The sequence below is a fragment of the Bacillus rossius genome, chromosome 7 (genome assembly GCF_032445375.1).
Source record: "Bacillus rossius redtenbacheri isolate Brsri chromosome 7, Brsri_v3, whole genome shotgun sequence".
Classification (NCBI taxonomy): Eukaryota; Metazoa; Arthropoda; class Insecta; order Phasmatodea; family Bacillidae; genus Bacillus; species Bacillus rossius.
In genome coordinates, this window is record NC_086335.1 from 36,150,181 (window position 1) to 36,175,946 (window position 25,766).

A 25,766-nucleotide genomic window follows, 5' to 3' on the forward strand; every position below is an offset into this window, starting at 1 on the left:
TTAAAATCTGGTTTGAAGCAAGTTTTAAAAGTGAAATTTTACTGATTCACGGTAGTTTTAACGGTTTCATATACATCAGAATGTTCACACCAACTTGGCGTGTGGAATCGAGCCTCAACCACAGAAACTCCACAAAAACCAGCACAATATGCTTCACAATCACCAGAGCCTCTAACACGTGACTGTCGACACTCCTACTTCGCATCGCACCAGCCTAACAAGCACAGCATTCTTCAAATACATTCACTTTCCTTTGCTGACGTTCATGACACCATTTTGTTTCTCTCTCGTTTACGTCACATACGATGATATTTTAGCTTGCCCGGTATCGGAAGGCAAGCCAGACACTGTGTCTGAAACAAGTCTGGGTTAAAAATCGTAGCAATGGTTGTTAACGTGAGAATTAAAGCTGAAGCTTAAACGACGGTCGCAGGAGAGTATTAAGTCATTACAGAAGTCGTAAGGTCAACTCGTAGGGAAGTAAAATGCAAACCGTGGAACTTGGACAAAATAGCGTGAGTGTACCTATGAGTGATTTTTTTAAGAGTAAAATATTATATTTTTAGTTTAAAAATATAAACAACTGGTGGATGGGTGACTGGATCGTTTTTTTCTACGTCATACATAGACAGTAAACGTTCCTTCGAACCCAGGTGTAGGGTGTGGAGCCGGAGCCGATGTCCACCATCTTGGATTGTGACGCCACGGCGGCCATCGTAGATGACCTTGACCTATGACCTTGACTTTCAAGATTGTCTGAAATTTGCCAAAAAATTATTTAAAATTTGCCAACATTTCCAGTTTTCAACGTTAATATTTACGGATTTTATAGATGGCAGACATGCAAAATGGTGGCCATGAAATTTTCCTAATGGTCGAGGTCATGACCTCAGCGGTTTACGGCGTTTGATTTTGAGGAGTCTTAAGCTGATTTTAGAAATTTTCAAACCTTGGTATTTTTTGAGGACTAACATGGGAAATTTTCCGTCAATACGGAAATATTTCACTCGGAAAGAGATTTTTTTTTTTTCAGATTTTATGGTTAGAGAAAAATCTTAAGCTGATAAATGCGACTATAGCTTAACCGGGAAAAATTAATATCAAAAACATTTATAAAAATGGGGTTTCATTTATTTAATCTTATATTATACCTGATGGTCCACGATATATGTTTTCACGCAAAAATAACAAATTACGGTAGTGTAACGATGCTACCCACCCAGAATTTTTTTCCACCAGTAATCATACTTTGCTCATTGAAAATAAAATTAATGGGCCCCATTTACCAGATTATATTGTAAATATCTTTGAGTTTATTTCCCGCGCTGATGCCAACGTTTTTTGAGGACTGATGGGCGGTCTCCAAGAATACAATTTCTTCTCCAACATATGAAAGAGCTGCAGCTGTCACACGCATATCACATTTATGTCCCTCGGCAGTGCTTGGAGAAACATCTAAGGAAAGCCATAGAGACCCCAAAAAATTTCCATACGCATTGCTAAGGCGTTGGAGAAGAAGGGTGGGGTTAGGACGTTTTGACCATCCGAGTTGGGGGGAGGGGGGGGGAAAGAGAGAGAGAGAGTTGCAGGATGAATTTTCGCCAGTGAGTTGAATACGTAGTGGAAGAATACGTAGCACCCACTCAGTAAATCGGCTGTCGTATATTCTTCGGTGAACATCTTTCTTACATGATTTAAACAACACAGACTTGTAAGTTAGTCCGCGAAAGTTTTGGCGGGGTTATTGCTGACCAAAATGTTTTTTTTTAGTTTAATCAAGACGTGACACTCGTGTGGCTCTTGTGACAGGGTGATTAAGTATGTGCAATGAGTTTCAATAAATTCATAACATATGATTAATTTGTTTATAAAATCGTTTAATAATATTTTATTCAATGGTGTTGAGAGACCTTAAGGTCAATTATTATTAGAAGTCTTAGCGTGGATGATACTGTGTCTTCGTCTTCTATACTGTTTTGAATAAACCCTTCGTATTTAGCATATATCGTAAAACACTTATTTTTGGGACACCGTTATTTAGAAATGAAATATGTTTTTTTTTTTTCAAATGAATAAAAGCATGAGTTTTACAGTGTTTTTATGAAATCAAATTTTTACTTAGTTATAATAGGCTACATACATACGGTAAATTCAAAATTTTATACCATTTGATTGCATGCTAATGGTTCATGCTAGGATTTAAATATAAATTGGCACTTAAGTTTATAAAAACCATTAAATAAATATTTATTTTTGTCATGTAAAATATTACATTTTAATAATTATTGTGTTATAATTTATTTTAAAAAATTTCTTCAGCCAATTCACATTATTAAAGAAGAAAAATTAATTTTGGTAACTTTTCCCTTAAGGATAAATTTCAATTTCCTTGTAGTCTTATTTAATTTGTACGCAATAATTTTTATTTTATGTCAATTACTACGGGAAACCTACGTTATCTCGCGCAGCTTCGGGATTTGTTGAACTTCAGATGTAATTAGCCGTTTTAACATTCGCCTGTGCAGTAACATGGGCGCCGCCACACCTGAGTCCCTACTGTACTTGCAAACATTTAGCCTCAATAATGATATGGACTTTAAAATCGTAATCTGTTACAAAGCCACGGGGGAAAAAGACGTAACAAAGCTACTTGCTGCAATTTTCATATCAATATTTATCTCGTTTTAAACAGCTTAAGTATCTTTGCTACATTACTTGATACCTTTACGTCGTGCTTTCAACCCACGCGTTTTTACAACTGAAAAAAATTTCGAAATTTCACGAAGGCAAGTATCCATGTGTGTTGAAAAGGTTTTGTGCATTGTAGGCTTCCTAATTGTTGCGTTTACTTCACTTTATACCAATGAAATTGCTTTTTTGTTATTAAGTATTTCATAAAATATTTTGGACAACTTATCTGATATTTGTGAAAAATCAGGGATGCAAATCATAAATAAGAATTTTGTTGCATTACATACAACGCTTTTTGTTCATTTTTCGTGCCCAGAGATGTGTAACGTACTTCCGTAGTATCATTCTCTAATTATTTATTCATGTACATATATAATCTGCAAATTAAAATGAAAAACATGACGGGTGAAACAGATTATTATGTAATTTTTTTTACTATCATATACAGTATAGTGTGTAGTTTAATAAAAGTAATTAAATACCGATACAAAAAAAAACACTGGTATTCATCTTTAAAGACGTAGAAAAATGGTAAAACTAGGCTCATAATATAACCAAAGCCGAGCGAAAGTATTCCAGTAATAAAATGCAATGACAACCTGGTAAAATTACGTCAAAGATATTTTTGCAATATATACAAACAATAACATCATGATATTACCATGACAGACCATGTGCAGTCAAATATATACATATTCATTGGTTGGAAGTTACGAAAACATTAACTCCTTGTGGCATTTGCGCCAAGCTCTTTTTAGGTTCTCGCAAGTTTAGTTTTGTTCCTGCTATTTTCAGTCAACTTTACGCTTAGGCTTGGTTTTTCTTTTAAGTTTTATTAATGTATAGTATAGTATAGGTTTGAGAACTGGTGCTGGAACATTATGGGTACTATTATATTTTGGTATTTATTTTTAAGTTATATTTTTTAGAGTGCATTTTAAATATTTTTTTGAATGGAAAATTATGAGTATTAATTGTCTTTTAGAGATTAGTTAGAGTTTTCAGACTTTTTGGAACGCTTTGAGATCAGAACTGTTTTAATTTGGTTGGCGGCGCGGCGCGTTACGTTTGTCCGCGCTACTCTTGGTGTCGGAGCGCGCTGTGGCGAGGACTGTGCGTTTACGTCACGCAAGCGGGACGTGCGGTCGAAACCAGGAGTTGTTCGCAAGGATCTTCCTTCGCCGCATGATACAATTGGTTGTCTGTAAAGTCGGTTTACGGACGATAGTTTAACGTGACGCCATAACAAAACATTGATGAAATGATTGCATACTTTTATGAATAAAATTGAATCATTTTTATTGAATTATCACTATTTTGTATGGATACAAAGAAGGAGTGAAATGAAATCTATACTTTAATTGATAAATTTACTTTTTATTTACACTCATTAATTCAAATATGTTTATTACTTTAACGAAGAGATTAATTTAACTATAACTTTTATACATGTTTGCTATTTAACTTCTTCCAATCTGTGTTATTCTGTTAAGGATAGGACGATGATAGGAAAAGTAGGAAACGAATGGGAGTGTTTCAAGTTTAATGTTCCTCGAAAAAGTCAAATTGATGGTTGTTCCAATCGAGTGGAAGAGAGATAGATGCGGCGCAAGCGTACAATGAGCGTAACGGGACACAGCGTAACGGAACAATGTGCGTAACGGGACACTTTTTCGTGCGTACAGCTGGCGTTCATCGATTTATTAGACGTTGTCACGTCAAAAAAAAAAAAAGAGAGTGTTTTCGGGCGTGGCTCGCGAGACAGAGGAAGTGCGCCGCTGTGTAACTGCCCGACTCGCGCTGGCAAGAAACCCCGGCGGCAGAGGGAGGGAGGCACGCCATCGCAGTTGCATGCGATCGTCGCTGAACTAACAGACAAGTCGCAAGGGACCCGGTGACCGCCTGCCCGGGTCCCGGCAGGGATGTGCTAGTTCTGCGGACTTGTTGAAAATGGTCACGTGTTTGTTTAGGGAAGCCTAAGATGCACATAGAGCTCTGCCATTCCCGATTACACCCGAACAATTCACCTTCGGCCAACCTCGGGTTTATTTATATATATATATTTATATTTCTGTTTATTTTAATGTAGCTGTACTAACCCAACTAACCGTCCACAGTGTTTTAAAGTGTTTTAACGTAGCTAACCTAACCGACCACTTTTAATATTTGAATTTATTGTTCCTGCGCAAAAATAAAACAAATCCCGAAGTTGGCCGAAGATGAATTGTTCGGGTGTAATCGGGAATGGCAGAAATAATGTGCATCTTAGGTCTCCCGTTTGTTTAATGCCTCGCGACAGTCCGCGAGGTCGGTAAGCACGCAATTCCCCACAGAGTTAAAGTGACCCTTCCCCTTTAAAAAGTACTCACGACTGTGTCAGTACATTTAAGAAATATGATTGCGTGAAATAAACGAGTATTGTGATGAAAATTGTCAACGATTATGATAGTAGCTACGCTGAGAACTGAAACTGTAATTTTGCTGAAATAGGTTTTAATTTATATTTTTTAATGCCCGGGCTTAGGATTTTTTATAATATTATTTATATATTTTTTTACTTAAATATATGGTAGCCAACCTTGCTCAATGTTCCGTATAATTTTTTTTTTTAGTTAATTTTATATGCACCAAATTATAAACGTTTAGGCATTTTTTATAAAGTTGTTTCTGATAAGTGTAGTTTTTTTAAAATTATTTTGTATATATTCTGTTTAGTCGATTTGTATGGTTTTAAGTTTTGTTGTGGGCGTTAATTTTTGTAGTAATTTTGCGTCGCTTACGATTCATTATACAGTAAGTTATGAAATATTCCTTTTTTGGTGGAGTAATAAAATTTCCATTTAACTTATTGAATTTTTTTTTATTACAGTTTCCCCTAATATGCTGCCTTCGCGTTTACGTTGTTGCTATCGTGTTGATATGGATTTGGTGTTTTTTTTTCAGGAGTATTTGAATTGGGTAAGACAAATGCACACACACACACATACATATATATATTTAAATCATGTTTGTGTGTAGCGAATCTGTTGAAACTCCTGAGAGGGTGCGAGTAGTATATAATAGCTGATTATGGTGCAGTGTTTTTTTAAATCTTTGTTGCTTTATATCTCGAATCTGTCATTTTTATGGTAATTTCGATAAAATTATTGTTTTTTTCATGAAACTATATATTTTTTTTCATCGATCGAATTAATCATTAATACTATTATAATTGACTTTTTTGATAAATTTTGGAATTTTCCCCGAATTTCTAGGTCAATATTACATAACTTTCAGATGACGGCCAAGATGGTCGACAAGATGGTGGATGACAGGACGGTCTGGTGATTGACACTCTTTCAGGTAAAATTTAAAGTAACATGACTGCAGTGCAATCTATAAAATGGCTTATGAACTACATAACACTAGTTCTCCTTGTATCGATTAGTGGAAACAAGATGGTGGCAGCGCTTTCTAGCTGACAATGTGTGTTAACTATCTCTCCTGTATCAAGTATTGAAAATAAAGATGGCGACAACGCCATCTTGCAGTTGTACCTGTCATTCTTTCGAATAAAAATAATATAAATCTGGATATGTTTGTTATTTTTATACACCTTATTTAATTGTCAGTCTGGTAAATTTATCGATGACCGTGTGGTTAAAGGCGTATGTCTTCTATTGCAGAACACTTATAATCCCTTCTCGTATGTGATCGAGCCAGTAGCCGAGCGGTCAAAGCACTCAGTCGGTAACCTAAAGTTAGTGGATTCGAAGCCGCCCGCTTCCGAAATATTTTTAACTTATTTAAATATTTTGAGGAACCGCCATAAGAACTAACATAAAAAGATTTTTCCAGTAGAAGTAGCCAATACCGTAAAGAAAACAAAAAATATTGCGTCAGGCGACGGTAGTGTTGCTGCGCATGCTGCGACACTTGCACATACTGCGAACCACTTTGCAGGATTGCTGATGAAAAAGACGAATGTTAGCGAAGATTGTCGACGAGGTCCCGATCTTAGTTAACGAGCGGCGGAAACGACCGAACATGGTCGAATCATTTTGGTTGGCAAGCCGCCACAAGAAGCCACCACCAAATCTGGTGCAATATCATTTCACAATAATACTATTGGTGCGGAAGTTTTTGGTTTGCCCCAGCTTAAGGGCAAAGCCAACATCCTGTGTAAAGTGAATAAACTGAACTTACTCGGGACTCGAACCTCGGAGTATAAAGTTTTATTTAAAAACAATTTATCACATTTGAAATACAGAACTCAAGTCATAGCAACAATAACTATCCTCATTTCCAAAAATTTGGTAAAGCGATTTTCAAGGATTAGCAGTGAAGTTTCTTTTATTGCGACATATTTTCACAATTTTTTATTATGAATAGTATTTAAAACCAAACTGTCACACGCGGCAAGATTTTAATCTACGTCAACTTTCTAAATTGCTAAATAATCTGTCACAATCATATATTACAATCATGAAATTGTACGTCCAAGGTTTGAAAAGTAGGGCAAGGAAGATATTTTTATTTAGTTTGTGTAACTTGGCTCAATCTGAATGTTCTCAAGAAGTAGTACTATCACTGATCTACATAAAATACTGCCTCTGTTTCTCTTTCAACTGTGTTTGTAAACAACGTCGTGTGACTGCTAATGTCCAAAAACAAACATCAGGAGAAGCTTTGGAAGTAAATTTTGGAAAATTGCTACCCCTTTTGAGAAATGTCATTATTTAAATAGTCACATGATGCAGGCTTCTTCCAACCCACTTTTCCCACACTTATTGTGACATACATTCACGGAAGGATCGATTACACTGGACGAGGTCACTAGCGACTTATCGAAGACAAAACAATATGTGCGCGAACGAGCTTGATATCACAACGTAGCTCAGTGAGTGTAAAATTTACAAGGCGAGCGAAAACCGATTATTGGTTGTTTCTTTATTTGCCATGTGGTCATATGTTTGATCACGAATTACGTTAATGTCTAAAAAAAAAATAATAATTTTATTTTTAAGAGTACAAAATCAAGTGCAAAAATACAAATTTATATTAATTTTTAAATTATTTATAGTTTATCAACCGTACAACTACCAATAAAAGACAGTTATGGCAAGCGAGAAGTACGAAAATCAGACCATACTTCAATTTAAATCCCTGAGTCGGTGCGATTACACAGCACTGAAAGGAATCGCCGATGATTAGATAGTAAACTCGCATAATATGTATTCTACCTTTTTCTTGTGTGTGTAGGTGTGTGTGTGAGTGTGTGAGTGTGTGTGGAGGGGAAATAAAGGGGGGGGGAGGGTGTGGACCAGGGAGAAATTGTGGATGGAACATGATTCGTCGCGGATACCATAACACGAAAGCAAGTTTATGAAGCCGCTGCCTCGCAGGCGATTAACCCTCCCTGCATCATCACTTGAAGTGTAGCGAAGCAAGTTGCGACCGAGGAAATATGTTCGGTCCCTGCAGCGGGGCAGCTGGGTGAAAAACTATTTATTGGATTCCTATAATTCGTTCCCCATCCCTTCCCCGACATTCCGCGGGCGAAACGAGCTAGTAGCGTGTAAATAAATAATTCAGAATGCAATCTGCATGATACCAGATATCTGCCACGTAATGCAAACGCAAGGAAGACTTCATAGCTATGATTGGTATCAACATAAAAAACCTTACAGACACTTCTTATATTATTTTGTCAGCGCTGATGTATTACTGGAGCAAACATTACAGTTAACAGTTCTAGACATATATTATCATACACAACATTTAAACCACAACTTTCTCTCGCCGAAATTGATTCTCAACCCTAACCAACTGCGCAATGCTAAAAAATATATCCTACTAATATTATAAACGTGAAAGTTTGTAAGTATGGATGGATGTTTGTTACTCTTTCACGTAAAAACTACTGAATGAAATTTGGCCTACAGCTAGCTTATAACCTGGATTAACACATAGACCCCATATTAATATGAAATTCCATCCCTAAGGGAGTGAAAAAGTGATAATTTCATTTTATAACAGAAAAAATCATAGGTCATATACATACAAATAGTGAGTGAGTGTCATTTCTCTATGTCTGACACACGATCATACACATAGTAAGGTCTGGCAAATTAATATTTTTCTCCTTGGTGAGACCAGTCCGCTTAATGGAGCTCGCAGCGGCTAGCAAAATTAAGGCGCTAATAACAGTTTTGTTCTTAACTTTGTCAATAGATAGTGTTAGTTGCCTTGAATTTTTAACGCACCATCGTTTGAAGCGTTTGTCATGTCTTTAATTTTCGTATGCGTTCCTATACCATTCATTCGATTGCGATGAAATTTTGATTTGTTATGCGCATGCCCATGAAGGTTACTGAGACGGTAAAACTATTTTTTAATAGTTGGAGCACGAATCGTGTCAAAAAATGTGTTTATTTCATTTTATATAGCGGCACACTTCGTCTGTTTTTGTTGTACAAGTGCGCACGCATGACAGAATTTATTTAAATATAAAAGAGAGACAGAGATAGTGATATATATATATATATATATATATATAGACGGAGAGATAAGTTGAGATAGAGCGAGGTATAGAGAATGAAATGGGTTAGATAAAGAGATATACCTATAGATGTATAGAGCTATATAGAGACTTATATATAGAAGATTAGAAATAGTGGGAAGTATATATGTATATATAAAGAGATAAATAGAGATAGAGAGATACATAGATTTAGATAGAGATAAATATATATAGAGAGATGGATAGATGATTTGTATATGTGGAACTACTTCAAACATATTACAAAACAAAACTGAATGAGGCATTGCAATACAGGCCGAGCATTAGCTAGATAATGGAATCTTTTCAATATTAGTAATCTCTTATTTTTCAGCTTTTTTCTATATTGCTTTATAAAGTATAAATTACATAAAGACCAGGTAAATAACTATAAACTGGCAGAACAACGTCTGTCGGGATCTGAAAGTGATATAAATTAATTTTCACACTTGACATTCAAATTAAGAAGACAATTACTAACTACACCCTGTGTTCAGCCAGGGCAACGCCGGGTATTGCAGCTAGTATATAAATATTTTCTCTACTTTAACAAATAATTTCTTTGGAAACAAATTGCCAAGAAATAGTGTGTAACACTACAAGAAATTAATGCGAACACTACCATTTTGTCCAAAAAAGAATGTCTCAGTTATAAATTTTAATAGTATCGACTGTAAGCGTTGTAGAGTGTCCGTTCAAGGTCACAATTAAAGAGTAACTCAAACAGTTTTAGATAAGCGCATGTACGAGTAATGCTTTGTTGTTTTCTTTCTTGCACCGCCAAGCACGGAAAATAGCGACTCCTGAGCGTAAAGCATTTTGTGTGTGTTTTTTTATTAATTTGCTAAGAAAGAATCTGTAATTTCAGTTCGACGTGCGTTTCGCTTAAAGTTAAGTGGTAATCCCCCATGTGGCAAAAACATCTGCCGATGGTACAAGCATTTAAACTCGACAGAGCATTTTTTCGCTGGCCTCTACGTTCACCTGACATAAAACCATACGATTTTTTTTCCTTTGGGTCTTTATCAAAGACTGTGTCTACGTTCCACTGCTACCAAATTATTTGCCAGAGTTGAAACACATAATTTAAGAGGCTATTGCTTCCATTACTCCGGACTTGTTAACCAAAGTGTGGGTAATAATGGAACTTCTGTTTGTATGTGTGATGTATAACTAAATATGCATATATTGAACATATGTAAGGAAAACCAGGTTTACCTTCAATTTGATGTAATATCTGTTGTTGATACTCTAAATTAAACAGTTATATTATACCATTGAAACTGGGACATTCATTTATGGAGATCCTCTACTATAAACTTATCTAAAATTATGTAGCTTTTTAAAAATAATTATAATTATTACAAAATTAATAGCAACAACAAAACACACAAAAAACCGTTAGAAGATATCCGCTCATTATTTCCTAACCTTTAGACACTAATAAATGTAAAAATAAAGTATAAAAACTAATGAAGATCCCATTAAAAAATATTACGTAAATAAACTATAAAAAATGTATAAGAGTAATTTTTAAGACACAAATCTGTTAAATTCACAGACTTAAATACCAGTGTGACCTGGTGACAGGTTACAAAACAATAATGAAAATCTATGTTTTACTCTCAACACTATGTTGAAATAATTGAATAGTTAAATTGGGTTTTTATTTGGTTTTTAACAGCTAAAATAAGTTTTAATGTTGTTTGCAATATTTATTCGTACCTTCATAAACTCAATATCGCGCCACACCTAATGGTAAAAATTATTCTGTGGTGGTTTACGTGACATTTCACAGGACGCTTGCCTAAAGGAAGATATTCCATGGTATTGCTATGTTTTACTTTTCCCGCAAAGAAAAAAACGGGAAAAAAATGGTACTGTCTTGAGATAATCAAGACGTCTGTGTCGTTAATTATAACATTTATTTGACAGTAAAAGGCATTGTAAACAACGAAGGTAATTGATAAAAATCACATAAAAAAGAAACTTGTATAGTAATGCAACTAAACAAAATGATTACCGAAGTGGTTCAGCGACAAATTAAAAATACTCAAAAATTGCGAAATATTGTGTTTATTTTTTTATTCAGATGTGAAATTGCACGAGCGAATGGCGAACGTCGGATATGTTCGGGCAGTGATCGGGGGCCAATGAATACAATGGTTTCCAATACAAAAAAAAATCGGTTGCCTCGAGTATTTTGGCAAAGGGTTGCCTAGGCGACTGCAGATGCCGTGTGTGTGTGTGTGCGCGCGCGTGTTTATGGAGGGAAGGGTAATGGTTAAGAGGGGCAGCGAGGAGGGGTTGCGATCCGGGAGTAGCTCATAGATATTCGTGGCATGTCTCACCATCGTGAGTGACAGAATTCCAGCGGTGACATTCCCGTGGCGAGCACCTCTGAATGCTGATGGGGTGGATCACAATGTGGCCGAAATTCTGCCGATGGCTTTCTTTTTCATTGAAAGGGATGTTAGCATCTCCGCCGTGAAAAAACCTTGGATGCACACCAACCGCGAACTCTTAATTTTTTTTTTTAAAGAGAAACTTCTATACATTGGGTAAAGTATGCCGAGGTCATGTCTCACCAGAGAGTAACGGAAATTTCAGGAGTGGATCACTTGATCTCTGAGAGGGATAGGGGAAACATCGAGCGCCCCACTCTTCAACCATCTACAAACGTGAGTGAAGCCACGCTACAGTGTTGCGTTTCTCGTGCTAACGTCTCGCGGTACACTCGTCCCGCTGTCCTCGTGGACACAGCCCAATGGGAACACGGCAAAAAAACAAACACTCCAGCCGTCTCCCAGCTGCGCATTTCGTTAAAATAGTGGTATAAAGGATGTAATTATGTACTTTGTTGTTTAGTTTCATCGTTAAAGTGGATTTTTTTTTAACTGTGAAATTTCACTTCTAACAGTGCTTGGTGGCCTCGCAGCCATTCTTACTGGAGTCACGCTTCTTCAGGCGCTTTGCAAGCGAAACCATTCAGTTTTGGCCCTGGTCAAGAGCAGGGGATGATCGAATGTGAACTGCGACGAGCTAATGGCGTCGTGGTGAGGTCTGCTGAAGAGTGCGACATACTGTCATGCTGGACGTGTGTGAACTCTCGTGGGATGCGCCTTGCCGTGATGGAGTGTGCAGGCTGAGCAGCCTTCGGACAAGTGGCGGAAGCTTTGTCGCCCGAGGGTGACTCTGGCGATGGCGAGTGGTATCGTCCTCGCGGGTCCGTCAGCACTGACAGATGTTCAGTCACCGCAAGCATCTGTCTGCAGTCATACACTTAGCTGCATCGAGGCGAGAATCACATCAACTGCAACAACAGCAGCAGCCGAGCCGTCAGCATCGCCGTCCTGCATCTCACAGGCCTCGAACTAGGATGCCACAATGTCACCACTCAAGTATATTTCTCAACAAACCCCAGTGATTCTGATTAAATAATTGTTATCACCCCTCGTGGCAGTGCGTTCTTTACTGCTGTAATTATTGAGCAAAGTATAATTTCGAAGTAGCTTGACATCTGGGTCGTAGCTGCGTCCAAGGCGAATATATCATCGACGTTTCGATCGACATTGCAGTCACCATAATCAGGGTAGAGTTACTTACTGAGGTTATTACAATTTCTTCTACCTATAATTAGGGCCACGATTATATGGTGAATCGCGAAATGGCGAAATTTTCCGCTAATTTATATGGAAAATGCGAAAACAGCGATTTTTAAGAAAAACCGCTAAATAACACCGAAATTACACAATACAAGTCTCTTATATTTTAATGTGAAAAGTCATGAAGCGAAAACTACATACACTAGAACCCCGATTTTACGTATTTTCACGGTTCCACGGATTTCATTCGTAAAATCGCTACCTTCGTAAAAAGAAAACCCCCAACGGAAGCGTGTGAACAAGGAATGTGCTGACCCGCCTCGCCAGCCGGCCGCCGGCGCCACGCAGACGGGCGACCGCTCACTCACTCGCCTGCCCGCCGCCTGCCTTCCCTTCCCTTCCCATCCCAGCGCTGGGCTACCGTCTGTCGGGTAGCAAACATTAAAGATTATTTAATGTTTGCTACGCGACAGGATACCGCGTTATTTAAACCTGCCCGCCTTATACAAACTGTTATTTCTACGATTGCGTGAATAGTCACATCTTCCAGTTGTGAACAGTGTGGAATATTAGTGCTAATAGCAACAGAAGCTTGATAGTCAAGACTTGGCCGTGTCCTGGTTGATAAGCTGGAAGAATTTCCTGCCTTGCATTTCTACGTGCTTCCTCTAATCAGCTTTAGGGCGCCGTCTGGTCAACGTGTGTTAGTGAAGCGGGATGATAAGAGCGACGCTCAATGGTAGTTCTAGCGCGGTAAAACCTCTAAGTACAAGGCTCTGAACTGGCGCGCAGTCATCTCGTTCCCGTCAGATAACTGTGAAATTTGAGCGGTGACCGTAACATTATATGGCGGAAAAATAAAGATAAAGGTGTAATGCATTTCCCTCTGATACTTTCAAGAAATTTGTAACGGGTTCTTTATACCTAAAACTTCGAAAACATGCCTTTTAGCCATTTTATCTCCTCAATCCGATATCAAAAGAACCAGTTGGGTATTAACAAATCCTTAAATGCTTTTCGTAAACAGACTCGTGGGTTTTTCGTGGCTGTGCGCGCACACGACTGTAGTTGCCATGCGTCACGCGCCGAGAATGTTGTCCGGCAGGAAGGGCGAGTATAGTTCATTTGCGGAAAAAATGAATACTTTTACGGCCCTGCTAAATTTTTCCATTAAAGAAATTTTGAAGTTTCAGTGATTTTCCAGCAGAAATAATGTTGTGTAACTAACAAACAAATTGTATAAAAACAATTAACGGTAAATAGCTGTTGCGGGGGCCCTTAAAAAATTTTCATTTTACCAGAAATGGACTATACAAACCTGGCTTTCGTCGCACGCAGTTTGGAGAAGGGGAGGAAGGATGTTGACAGTTTCACATGCCAAAGGAAGTTAGGAAGGAGGGGGAGAGAGACACGATGGTTTGTATGCCTGGGAGGGATGAACCTTGAAGTCTGGGCAAGGGAAGGAGAGGTAAGCCGTATGACGTCATTCATCCGCCGCCTGTGCTGCCGCCAGCCTGTCTAGAGATTCCCGCGCTCCCACTTACGTTGCACAAGCTACTGCTGCCGTATTTTTAAGCAGAATGTCCGATTTTTTTCTCTTCTTATACGAACATTAGTACGATTATTATAAACCCACACATAATATATGCTGCGTGTTAAATAATGGCTTTTTATAAGCTTTTATTGTGGGTTTTACCATTTTTTCCCCAATTATTTTTGTTTTGGTGTCAAAATATCAGATTTTTTTGACGGTTCCTGAGAATGGTAGCATTTTCGTAATTTTTGTGTAAAAGTGTGCATAGTAAAATTTTCTGCAGTTTATTATTTTAATGTGTCATCCAAAAAATTGAAACTGATGACCTGATGAGCGATGGTACTTTTTAAGAGAAAATGTTTAACCAGAACATTAAAATGTTGATTACATGTGATTCTAAACAACACAATAGACCCAACTGCTATTTTTTATATCACAATCGTGAAATATATTGTGTAAGTACCTACCATGAATAGCTTAAAAAAAAAACATATTTTTTTAATAGACGAAATAACGACGAAATGTGTGGTTTTAAATGACGAAATCAGGTTCAAAATAAAACCATATAATCTTGGCTCTACCTATAATACTCTCACCTGAGATGAGTGTTTTCCAATTGGCTGCATATGTGGGCCAATCACAGCCTTCCTTTCGTCTCATTGGCCTGTTGGTTTGGACAATTGAAAATGGGCTTCTGTGATTGGCTGGAGGTGCTGGAAAATCAGTGGCCTCTTCTCTTCTGATTGGCTGTGCTGTTCGGTCAACCAGGGATGACCTGTCTTTTGTTAGATGCAGAGCTAAAAACAGGTCGCATATGTAGGTACAGATCCGGTAATAAAATATCTTAATTGATGCCAGTCTTGATGTTTTACTGCCCCCACTTTGCGCTGGTGTAAGCTCTAGCGTCAAGAAGTACCTTTTACAAGCACGATCGTAAGTATACCTAATTTAATTTTGTGTTGGAGACGGGGAGCCCGCCGTTTGCTTTCCTGTTGTTGGTGGAAATGATAGATTTTTTTTACGAGTTTATTTTAAAAAAAAAATTAAAGTTTCTGAAATGTGGTGTTTGTAATAACCAAGGCGAAGAAAATAGTTTGTGTGTCCAGAATAAATCAGGGAGCACATAGCTTATATCTTACGGATGAATCAGACATTGAAATTGTTTTTGGCAAGAACAGTATTTTTTCAGTGTCTACACAAAAATATACTTCTACCTGTTCCTGTTTGACACCAATGTTTTACAGAAATCGCGTGACTTTCAACGTGAATCACAATGTCGTTTCTGGACTGCAGGGACTCAGCAGGAGGCCATAGCAAGATGATTGAACTGCCTGATGTTTGGTGCGATCCACCAACACTTGCCTCGCCACATGACCGCGACTAGTGTGCGCTCACTACCAGCAAGGATCGTATTTTGTGCAAACATAATTTGACTGGGTAAATCTAGATGAAATGAGATGAAAAAAAAAAAGAAACCATCCTTAAACACAAAATATGATTACTAAAATTGCGTGTAATGGACACTGTAGTGTTTACGAATGATTTTTTTTTTCTTTTGATGAGACGATATTTGCAGGTTATATCAAAAAGGTTGAAGGGCCGCAAAGCAGTCGTCTGAAGAAAAAGAAATAACTATTCTGACATTTGAAGCGGCGTTCAAAATGAGTTACTATTAGACCCAAGATTGTTTCGTGGATTCATTTCACGCCAAGCTAAATTCAACTTGCCTGTAAATATACAATACTTTTTAAATTACACATTGGTCGATAACAAGGCCATGTCCTTTGGCAGGTTACACGTGATTGCATGATCACTTCTCCTTGTTTTATAACTGCAATGTAAAGCTAAATTTTGAAAATTACATACGAATTATATAATAGATCATCCTGCTACTCGGTGCTGGGGGTGGAGATGGAACCGGTGTCCGCTATATTGGATTGAGACGTCACGGCCGCCATCTTAGATAAGCTTGACCTTGACCTGACCGTCATCTCTAGCGACATTGAACTCGACCACCGTCTTGTATTCTGTAACTTTGAATTACGACATTACATCCGCTATGTTGTTTACTAGAACTTTCCTCCATTTTGGATTATGACGGCTCGTCCACCATATTGAAAATCTGTAATTATTATTAAAAATTTAAAATATATATAGAATTAAAATTTTAATAAAAAACTCACATCATGGACTTTGGAGTCTTTGGTTCGAAACCTGTATGTACATTCGATTTAAATGACGACGCGTTCTTACCTTATGGTGGCTGCTGGCAGACTGACCCCCATAACCACTACCAAGGAATATATTTTACGCCAATCAGTATGATTTCATGGCGGACATTGTTGATCCGCCATCTCAATTTCGTCTGCTAGAAATCACTGCCGCCATATTTGTAGATATGTATTTTATCTGCTAGAGTTCATAACTGTCCAGATTGTCAGATTTGTTTTGTCTGCCATCTTAGCTACCTTATTGAAAATTTACCTCGAAATTTAGAAAAAAATGTTTGTCTGTAAAGTCGGTTTACGGACGATAGTTTAACGTGACAACGTCATAACAAAACATTGATGAAATGATTGCATACTTTAATGAATAAAATTGAATAATTTTTATTTTAATAATAAAAGAATAAATACTTCAAATTATACTAGTAATCAGATTTTTAAAATGCAAGAATAATTAACCTTTATTGCCGAAATTGTTGTTGTAATAAGCCTTGAAAACCACATTAATTTTCACTTCACTTTATAAACAGTCGACGAAACAGGTCACGTGTAGATGACTTGTAATTAATTTTAAAAACTGTCGTTTAGCTATAAAGTTTAAATATAATTATGAACAAATTTTCATATAAATTACTGTAATCAAATATTTATCATCAATTATATGAATCACCATAATTTTTAGTCAATTTATTAGCGTAACTGGACACAGCGTAACGGAACAATGTGCGTAACGGGACACTTTTTCATGCGTGCAGCCGGCGTTCATCGATTTATTAGACGTTGTCACGTCAAAAATTCTAAATATTACGCAGGGAATCAAAATTTAATTTCAATCATGAGGATTCATTCTAGTAACTTTTGATTATATTGCTTGGTGAGAGTAGTGTCTGTACTGTATGAAGACATTAGTTGCCTGTGAATGCTGCAAAGTGCACTTTACCTAACATTGTTTTAAACTATTTTGAACACAAAGCTTCATGAAAACCAACAATAAATATAGCAATATTTATTGCTCTAAATGTTCGTTATATAAGCAATTATGCAATTTATCATGGTTGTTAAACCCAGTGAAATGTTACTCTTAATACGATTATTATTGTGTGAATATATCTCCAACATAAAGTTTATTTTACAACTGGGCCAAACAGCTAATACCTTGCTGGAAATTTGCGAAGACATAGAACTGAGCCCAACAAACTTCTACTGCCGGGAAATGTTGCCAAAACAGGTTCGTACAGAATCTTGATTGAATTGCTTTGGACGCAGTTCCACGAGGAAATTTGCCAGCGTGAGGACTTCAGGCTACCCATGAGTTTCCTGTATTTAAAAGTATTTTCTCTAGGCCCAAAGCAACCAATAATTGGTCATGTGTGGCTTGGTTCCTGACATGAACTGTGTGTGTCTCCAAGTGTAAATAGCTTAGAACCATTTTTATAAGCAATACAATCAATATATACTGTGAAATAGTGTACTGTTATTTTAAAAATCTCAGGTTTGAGATATAAATAAGGAAACATTTTCTTTTTTCTCTAAGTGTTCGCGGTAGCTATGCAAAATTAAATTTTTACGTTTAAGGACCTGTTACGATTCATTACTTAAGAATTAGTAGCAATAATTATTCAAATCCTTAAAATATTACTGTCGGTTAACGATAATCACAAACCATTACACACGTATACAAAGTGATATTTTAAAGGGCCTGACTAGATAATTATTGTTAATTCTTAAGAACTAGGAGATTGTTAGGCGCCAAAGTCACCCATTGAAAAATAATAATTATAAGAAATGCTTTAATTTGGTAAACACGAATTTTTTATCAAAATTAATTTTTTTTAGTAATGTGCAAAAAATATTTTTGATTATATATATGATAACAAATATTTGACAATAAACTATATATAATTAAGTGCATCTCTGCTATTTACTGATAATTTTAGCAGCATGAAATTAAAAGACCACAAAAGAAGAATTTAATAAAAAATTAAAAAGGGCATAACTACAAAAAATAAAATCTGCCAAATAACATTTAAGCATCCAACACATATACATAAAGAAAAAATAATGTTTTTTTAAATAAAATTATTATCTTCAAAGATACAAGCATATTTAAAAAATAAAAAAATATATTATCGAAAGGGCGGAAGTACAAAATTTAAACTATCATCATAATATTCCCAGTGATGCAATCTTCGATTAACAAAATCGGAAAATTTTCACCGTCTTTCGTTTACTGCTAAGCATTCGTAAGACATCTAAGGCGTCTATTAGAAAATAATAAATATAAAAATATACTTTACTTTAATATTCAAGGCGTGTTCAACTATGTAGCTGTATTACAAATGTTACTCTATTTTTACACTTCCATTTTCTATTTTATACATCTCTATGGAGTAAGCTAATATTTGTGCTTCATGATACATATCTCTTTGGCGTTACAGAGTCAGTGAGTCAATGATGAGCGTAACTATATATATAGGATCATTCAATAAAATAGGTATACGATTTAGAAAAAACATATAATTTTTCATTTGTTTGTAGCATTTTTTCATCAAATCAATTATTCGTCGCATGCTGCGCGCGCATCGTATAAATTCACTGTCATATTTTTATAACGTGCATAAAGAAGCCAGTTTTCATTCTGTCAATTTTTGGCATGCTGCGCGCGCATCATAAAAAGTCACTCTCATATTTTTTTTAATAACGCGCCGAAGAAGTGTAGCTTCAAAAAAATTTCATTAAATTTATATTAAATATTTAATTCCTTTCGTAATTTTATTTAAGTGTAAGGAGTCTAAGGCATCCGTTAAAAAATGATGAATACAACAAACACTTTAATTTAATATGCACGGGAAAATTATTTATATATTTTTTAACATTTTGCAAACGCATTAAGTGTGTCTGGTGATTAAATAACATTACTTGCTGTTGATTGATTCAATATACACTTTCACTTGACTTGCAACTCTTGATCATGACAAAGCCACACACAGTTGGTCGTGTGAAGATATATTGAACAGTAAAATATGTATTTCATATTTGATTGCATATAAAGGCGATACCCACAAAACATGAAAGACCATTCATCTACCTTATGACATTAATCATTCAAATACAGAACGACATAAGGGGAGATAATGGGCATACATATGGAAAGATAATTGTCAAACACATACTCATTCACAAACAGAATAATACAAATCAACTAACACACATAATCATACATACCCAACATCAAGATGTAGTCAAAATATTATCTTTGCGCCATGGACTCGGCAGCAATGCTAGGAAGAACAGGTTAGCAAAGATCAATAAACGTATAATATTATATCCTACAGTGTTATGCGATTATAAGGTCAGTGATGAGCGTAAATATATACAGGATTCTATCGTAAACTAGCATTTATAGATCTCTCTCCAATTGCTCTTCGGCATTCAGAAAAAAAAACCATTGAAAAATGCAATAATATACCTTTTTTCTAGCTGAAAACTGTGACACGGCTCGTAACAACGTTTCTTGAATACTCCTTGCGTATATTTCACATGAATTAATCTTCTACATAGTTTGTAGGATGTTTACCTTTTACGGATCTCTTTTGGTTTCTAGCGGTTATGAATATTTAACTGATTAAAAACAGCACTTCCACGATCTAACATCTTTTGTTATAGTTATCATTTTAATGGACGTAAATTTATGCAAAGCTTCTTGTAAATTAAAAAAAAAAAATTGCAATCCCGCTGGAATATTTTTAGCTTCTATTAAAATGTTTTTACTACAAATCTAAATAATTAATTGAGCAGTTTTGAATATATTACACAAAAAATGCTAGCTACCATATTAGTCCCGAAGATAGGTTATGTTTTTTTACTGTTTTTTTTTTTCATAAACGTTGAAGATGAATTTATCTATTTGGGAGAAAATGATAAATTTTTTATTTATTTTTATGCTGGCGATGATTGTTTCGTTTGATTATGACTTTTCTTATTAACTTATAGAAGCGTTTAAAGAAAATACACATTAGGATGCTGTCTACCCAAAGCATGAAATGAATTGCGCCGTGTTTTAATCACAAGCTTTTTGTAAACATTTCCAATGCATTAAAACTTCTTTGCGAAAACAAAATTAAAAAATTTTGCATACATATTAGAAAGTTAATTTTTTTCAATTTTAAATAGCCAAAAACAGAAACCATAATTTTTGAGTGGAATCGTATGAAACCTTGTTTTACGGAATGTACTAAAGATTGCTAGTCAGGAATGAGTTATGTTACAAATATCAAAGTCGGAATAATATTGCATCGTGTGTATATAAAGTAATTTTTTTGCTGACAGCGGATTATTACATTAATTAAGTTTAAAAAAAATTTAAATACGTTATTGTCACGTGATTCATTTTCTGATGAAGTATGTTGCCGACAAAATAAAAATTAAAGCTCTTTAATTGCTGATAATGTAGTTTTAAGCAAGAAAACGTTTATTTCACAGCCTATATGCAAGCGTGTGACCGTCAGTTTAATGCGAACAGATCATGTACTAATAAAGTTTTAAGATGATTATTTTTATGTTTTTAATGTCGGGTGTAAGTTATCTATTGATTCCAATAAATATATATTAAATATCTGAATTATTACATTTTTAATAACTATTTAATCATTTTTTATTTTAGTTATTATTTTCTAAGCAAATCAATATTTATAATTCTAAAAAAATATTTACTATAGTTTAGATAATGTTCTTTAAATATATTTTTTTTTAAATATTATAGTGCAAAAATTTCATAGGAAACTAAATTTTACTGCAAGTAATTGTTTAATATGCATGCATGTACAACTTAGAGCAATAACTTAGGTTACAAATTACACATTTAAATGCATGTTATGCATGAAAATACATTTACGATGTGTTAAATCATCAGTATTAATTTTTTATCATTATACTTTAGTTTTTAACAGACACGTGCGACATTATAAAAGTGCATTAGATCCATCAGAGTGAATTTACAATTAAACGAGTGTCTGCAAAAAATACGTCATCATATTGACAAAAAAATGTGCAAATGCATACTGTTTGTATGTAATTGGTTTAAAAAACTTTACTATGAAAGCCGTATCCCCATTACCTCGAGATTTATTAGAGTGCACGATGATCGAGAGATCGAGAAGTAAGACTGGAAATCAATAAGTTGTGGAGTCGATACTTTGCCGATTGATTCATTTCAATAGAATTATGTACTTAAAGTTAGATTGTGATAAATTAAAAAAAAAAACTGTAAAGTACCGAACAAGAATACAACTACTGAAGAATACAATTTTACGGTTGACACATTGAGTTAACTTACAATAAAAATGTAGTATTTATAATTCATTTGCGTTTTTTTTTAATATTTACATACCACGTAGTTAAAATATTTCAGCAGTTGGGGGGGGGGGGGGGATTTTTACTAAACCATTGAAGTTGTAGCTACTGTTACATTTTTATTAGTATTTGTTTTATGAGCACGAGAGTAAAAATACACCAGCACGTGAAGGTGTAGGGTTACAACAATATCCGCAAGTTTCGTCGTCCACAACCTTCCAGCCAAAATAGGTCGCGCCAAACATTCCGAGCCCTCACCCTAACGCATCTCTTGGAACCATCCGGCCGGACGCAATTCCAGGCGAACGGAGCCATCGGCCCGGAAGACGTCCAACTGCTGGATATTGTTCCCGCCTCCTCGATGCGTCCGACGCCAATGACGCAACCCCCCCCCCCCCTCCTGCCGCGACCCCGCGAAGCCGTCTGCCCCTGTCCGAGAACTCCCCCATCCCCCCCACCCACCCATATGCTTGGAGGACAGAAATTCCCCTCTCAGTCCCGATGGCAATCGTTCCTTTTCACCGGCCACCAGGCAGGAACCACCGAGGAAGATTTGCAATCTAATTTCACGTTGTAGAAGTATTTTCAATTTGGAGTTTGATCCCGGGGGAAAGTGCCCCTCCCTCCCCCCCTTGGAATCCACGAAGCCTCACTGAGGGGACCTGACTGCGCTTGCAGAATCGTGACTGTGAAACGGGGTTGATAAACTTAAACGTCAAAACTATGTTTCATGGGAAAACTTCCTGCACACAGAAAAGTTTTCTGCTTATTGTATGCATATACGCCAAAATATGGGTGGTATACAACATACAATGACACTATCCAGAGATGACTAGTGTCGATTAAACCCCACGCGCAAAATTCGGGCCGTGCGCCCCCCTCCCCTTCTTGAGAATCCTTCAGATTTGCAACCCCTAAAATTCATTCGAACTTCGTCAAACGTTTTTCAAATCTATACTGCTGAACACAACTGTGTAGGACTAGTAGTAATTTTGAACAATTTAGTAAGGACAGTAAGACGAGCATGCTTTCTGAAGAAGAGGAGGAAGCAGGTGGTGATGAAACTATTGAACAGCTTTATAGTTTGCGACAGTGCCCTTTAACTCTGGTGCAGGCCATAGAAGTTAGTGTGAGTCCAGCAGACTTTTTTTAAACATTGAAAAATCTACCCCCTCGATGCGCAACTGATTGCCCTAAAAGAAAGACGAGACAGAGAAAGCGACAGTATAGTAGTTGTTCATAGAGCTGAAGAAATATAGGGGACTAAATTATTTTCCTAGACAAATTTTTTATGCTGCTGCCTTATTTAATGTCCTGAAAGTTTTACAAAGTATCACTAGTCACGCTATGACCAAAAATCCGCACATGCAAAAATTAGTAAAGGCATGTTTGGCTCGTGTATGTTTAGATATAAATTTATTTATATATTTATTTATTTTTGCGTAGTCTGAAGCCTTAAGAGTTCATTGCAAGTTTTGTGGGTGAGATGAAATGTTTATTTGAGTGTTAGGATATTCTTGTGATGAATCATTTTAAACAGTTTTTGTTTTGCATCTACTATGCCAAAAAATAGTAGTACTTTTCAATTTGTTGTCCATGTTGGTAGATGCTTACCCCTATCAAACAAAAACACAAAGCTAATAAAAGTTATTTTTTTAGTCTACATATTTGACTGTGAGAAGTTATAAGACACTCTTGAGTTAAATTCTTTTTAATTGCATACTGATAATCATGCACTCATTTGGCTGTATGAATATAAAATAACTGTATGAAGACTTGCTAGTTAGGTTGGTAAGGCTCAGGGATAAAAATTAAAGGAATCCAAGATGGCGAAAAATTCTAGGAAACAAAATGGCGGAAAGTTCACAGTCTAGTTCATTACCTCAGCGGCTTGTATTTCATTTTTTAATTATTTTATGGGAAAAATTAAGCAACGTTTGGAAAATTTAAAGCCATGGGCATTTTTGGGGTAGAAAAATGGAAAATTCCCCCTCGTAATGGGAAAGTTTTTCCCTCGAAATAGGGAAATATTTAGTCTTTTTGAGAAAATTTTGACAGCAAGATGGCCACCGTGACGTCGCAATACAAGATGGCGGACACCCAATTCATAACCATGAACCAGTCGCAGGACACGCATTTACATACATACCGCTGTCGTGTCGTCACTGCTGTACAGTCGGGCGCAGCTCCGCACCGCTACACCGCGTGTGACTCACCGGCGGTCGCCAGCAGGGGCAGCAACTGAACAGGCGGAATACGGCCACTAAATAACCATGCGCTTCAGAAATGCCAACACCAGAAATTAAGACTTAAACATAAAGGGAACATGGAAATCTCTTCAACATAATGACATAAATTAAAAAAAATTGGTTGTCTGTAAAGTCGGTTTACGGATGATAGTTTAACGTGACAACGTCATAACAAAACATTGATGAAATGATTGCATACTTTTATGAATAAAATTGAATCATTTTTATTTTAATAATAAAAGAATAAATACTTGAAATTATACTAGTAATCAGATTTTTAAAATGCAAGATTAATTAACCTTTATTGCCAAAATTGTTGTTGTAATAAGCAATGAAAACCACATTAACTTTTCACTTCACTTTATAAACAGTCGACGAAACAGTTCACGTGTAGATGACTTGTAATCAGGGGCGTAGCCAGGGGGGGGTTTTAGGGGTTCTAACCCCCCCCCTTAGCACCAAATCTTTAATTAATTTCTTACTCATCACTCAAACAAATTTCATATTAAAATTAATAAAATTTTTACCATTACAATATTTAAATTTAAGCACCGAAAACTGCTAAAATAGCACTATTTTACACCTTAAAATCCAAATTTTTCTGGGGGAGGACCCCCGGACCCCCCGCTTTAATACGGGGGGAGGGGGGCCATGCTTCTTAACACCCCCCATACGCAAATCCTGGCTACGCCACTGCTTGTAATTAATTTTAAAAACTGTCGTTTAGCTATAAAGTTTAAATATAATTATGAACAAGTTTTCATATAAATAAACTGTAATAAAATATCTATAATCAATTATATGAATCACCATAATTTTTTAGTCAATTGTATCATAACCTATTATTACTGCACTCGCCGACAGCGTAACGGAACACAGCGTAACGGAACAATGAGCGTAACGGGACACAGCGTAACGGAACAATTAGCGTAACGGGACACCGCGTAACGGAAAAAATGTGATTAACGGGACACTTTTTTTGTGCGTGCAGCCGGCGTTCATCGATTTATTAGACGTCACGTCAAAAAGTAATTTTACAAATATATCTACTTAGTTCATTATTTGTGGAACGGTGTAGGTATTAACGGAGTGGCGTATTGGTGTAACTGCAAAAATATTATACATTTGACAATTTCTTTTGACAGTGTTGAATAATCTTGGTAGAAATTAAATAGCATGGCTGTCATGTGCACGTGTGCACTTATGTATATATATATTTTTTACATTTGAGACTGAAGTTATGGTTTTCGTAAATTTGTATTACCTTTATGTAAGTTTGTATTTTTGTAGTTTTAAGTTTTAAGCATAAATAGATAATTGCTAGAACAATTGTAAAATTTCGTATAAAGGTTAAAGAAATTTGAAAATAGTTGTAAGTTTTTAGACGAGATGAAAACGTTTAAAATATGATTTAACAGTTTTTAAAATAAAAATATATTAAAAATATTTCAAATATTAGAATCCTTATTTTGCTATTTATTGAAACCAACATTTTGGAAAATGCGGAACAATTCTTTTTAATTATTGTTGTGGGGCAAGTTTGCGAACACTATACAACATTTTCTGATA

The 25,766-nt window shown here is 36.0% G+C and overlaps 1 protein-coding gene across 1 annotated transcript in view; it reads right to left on the reverse strand.

Annotated features, from left to right (window-relative positions):
• The window catches only part of LOC134534443 (uncharacterized), a 101,573-nt gene extending 77,417 nt beyond the window's left edge, over positions 1-24,156 (reverse strand). The window contains exon 1 of the mRNA XM_063372909.1: positions 24,098-24,156. The gene's annotated coding sequence lies outside the window, so the exon portion shown is untranslated. The remainder of the gene's footprint in view (positions 1-24,097) is intronic.
• Between the last annotated feature and the right edge of the window lie 1,610 nt (positions 24,157-25,766).